At 38.5% G+C, this 3,104-nt stretch overlaps 1 pseudogene; it reads right to left on the bottom strand.

Annotated features, from left to right (window-relative positions):
• Positions 1 to 2,474: 2,474 nt before the first annotated feature.
• On the bottom strand, positions 2,475 to 2,693 carry LOC143379385 (large ribosomal subunit protein eL39 pseudogene; annotated as a pseudogene).
• Positions 2,694 to 3,104: the final 411 nt, after the last annotated feature.

Genomic DNA, 3,104 nt, shown 5'->3' with positions numbered 1-3,104 from the left:
AGCAATGCACACTTTAACTTTTATAAAAAGCACTTCACTTTTTAAATGATTATTTGGCACCCAACAGAGAAAGTTTACCTATTACTGTAATTTGCAAAAAAGGATGGAACGAAATAAGATAGCACCCAAAGCTATGCCTGGTACCGCTCCTTCAGTTCCTGCTAGCTTGACTCATCTCCTTGAAGTCATTTTGTTTTATTTTATTGATTTATTTTGGGGAGTAGGGAGTATTAGGGATTTAACCCAGGGACACATTACCCCTGAGAAACACCCCCAGTCCTTTATATTTCTTATTCTGAGACAGGGTCTTGTAACAGTGGTCTACTTTATAGTTAAATATAGCCCTTGCTGCTCGGCCACTGCAATTTATTTTTTAAATAAATGGAAGTTTCTTTATCTTCCTCTCTCCCTGCTCCTCCCTAATCTCTCCCCCTCCCTAATCTCAGGGGAAACAGGATTACCTTTCTTCCCCATCCTAGACAGAGTCACAGTGTCCCTGAGTCAACACCCACCGAAGGCAGGAAGTAATTCAGAATTGGTGATGGTATCAGAAGATCTCAGAAATGACTATCTCCCAAATTAACAAGTGAATTACTACTCCTGACCCAGAACACATGCAAAATCACCTTTGAATCATCTCTTTCAAAGCCCCCTGCTCTTGCTGATGGGCAGAATCACAGCCTCTGGGACAGGAGTTCCCTCTGTTTCTCCTTTGCTAGCAAAGCAATAAACCTTCTTTTTTCTTTTTTTCTCAAAACCTTGCCCTTGTTATTGGATTGGCATTGGTGACAAGGACAGAACTTTCAGCAACAGTCTCTCTAAACTGCTGAGGGCTTCACTAATTTGTTGAGGCAGCCTCAAATTTGCAATCCTCCTGTCTCGGCCTCCAGAGTCCCTGGGATAACAGGTGTGTACCATCACACCCAGCAACTTTAAGTTATTTCTGAACCTTAATCCATGTCTCTCAGGGAAACATTTGGCAGCTTGAAGACATAACTAAGCTAATCCCCTTATAAATAGTTGTTCTTCTAAATTGCCAGAAAATTGAATGGATTATAACACAATAGAGTTATAAAAGTTAGTGCCTCCACAATAAATGCCAATAACACTGCTTTGTGATAATTTAACCTCCCTCATTCAATCATGTCATTTAAGCTATCCAAACTAAACTATGGATGAAACAGAGAGGATAAGAGATTCGTATAAATTAAAACCCATATGAGCCCTACTTATAGAAGTATGGCTATTCCAGGGATTCCAAGATCCCTGGGTCATACATAGCTCGTGGTAGTTTTCCAAGCCTGTTCATAGACACTGTGGTGCTTGATCCTCACAGCAGTCATCGGAGAAGGCAGTAAACCCTGAAGAACAGTGTCCTGAAGTCTGATCTTGAGTTTGAGTCCAAGTTCTCTGACTTACATGCTATCTAATAAAATGCTCTTTGATCTTTCTGAAGCTCCATTTTCATACTTGCAAAATGTGGATGATGATAACTACTTTCATTTGCTGAAAAGACTAAATGAAATAAAGACATAAAAGCATCTGACTTATTCTCTCCCTGCAAATATGGGTTTTTTTGGGGGGATCGTTTGTTTGTTTTGCATACTGGAGATTGAACCCACTATATCCCTGGCCAGTAAACTGTTTTAAATAAGAGCAATAGTCCCCAGGAGTGGTGGCACGTTCCTCTAATCCCAGTGATTCAGGAGGCTGAGGCAGGAGGATGGCAAGTTCAAAGTCAGCCTCAGCAATTTACCAATGCCCTAAGCAACTTAAAGAGACCCTCTCAAAATTGTTCAAGGACCTGAGACATAAGAAAAGCATAAGCAATCTCTTAAAAACATGGCTGCAATAAGTAAGAAAGGGATTACCCAAGGATATGAATAACCTTTCCCTACAGGTCTGACTTCCTTCCTTTCCTTCTGAGTTTATGTTTCATTGTATTTAAAATTTTTTAAAGGAATTTGCTTATGGTAGCACATGCCTATAATACGTTTCTTCCCCATCCTAGACAGAGTCACATGTCCCTGAGTACACACCCACTGAAGGCAGGAAGTAATTCAAAATTGGTGAAGGCTGAGGCAGGAGGATTCCAAGTGATAACTTGCAAGGCACTGTCTCAAAATAAAAAAATAAGAAGGGCTGGGGATGTAGCTCAGTGGTAGAGCACCCATGGGTTTTATCCCCAGTACTGCAAAAGGAAAAAAACTTAAAAGATATTGGATGCATAAGATTAATTAAAAATTCATGAGAGATTGTGTAATATATAAAATACAGGCTAGGTAGGCCTTATCATTGAGAACTGTAAGATATAAAAACAAAAGTAAATTTATTTATTTATTTTTTTTTTTCAAATGTTTCACATATTTATTAGCAAACCAACCCAAACCAGTACTACAGCTTCTGTCACACTATCCAGATAGGGCAGACATTTTGAGGTGGATGTGACAAAATGATCACAGCTTTGATAAATATGTGCGCCATTTCACGTCATTCCTTATAGACCCAGCTTGGTTCTCCTCCAGTGTCTCCTCTTGGAATTGTACCTGATTTTATTACCAGTTTTCATTCGAATCCACTGGGCAATGGGATGATTTTGCTTTTGTTTCTTGGCCAAAAATCGCTTGATCCTGAAAGTCTTGTGAGAAGACATGGTGAGGGACCGAATTCGGTGCTCGCACCACAATGGCCGAAAAAAGGCGAAGTGCAACAAAAGTAAATTTAAAAACCAAAATGAAATAATATAGTAAACTTCTTAATTCAGTGACTAAAATATATACTCACTTTCTTCTCTTTTCTCACTTATATAAAATGAACTAAAGTTGGGCTGGGGTTGTGGCTCAGCAGTAGAGCCATGTGAAGCATATGTGAGGCACTGGGTTTGATTCTCAGCACCGCATATAAGTAAATAAAGTAAAGGTCTATCAACAACTAAAAAAATAAATTTAAAAAATGTTTTAAAAATATTATAAAGTCTAAGACAATTGAAAAATTACATGAAAGTGATGTGGAGTGTTCTGCTTTATCAACATTGGTTTTATTTGGATAAGTCCTTATTTCACTTTCTACATGTTCTTTTGGTGTGTATATGCCAGTATTATAAT

This window comes from Callospermophilus lateralis, chromosome 13 (genome assembly GCF_048772815.1).
Source record: "Callospermophilus lateralis isolate mCalLat2 chromosome 13, mCalLat2.hap1, whole genome shotgun sequence".
NCBI classification, from domain to species: domain Eukaryota; kingdom Metazoa; phylum Chordata; class Mammalia; order Rodentia; family Sciuridae; genus Callospermophilus; species Callospermophilus lateralis.
The sequence above is the reverse complement of the archived record's forward strand: the minus strand, read 5'-3'. Positions and strand labels throughout refer to the sequence as shown.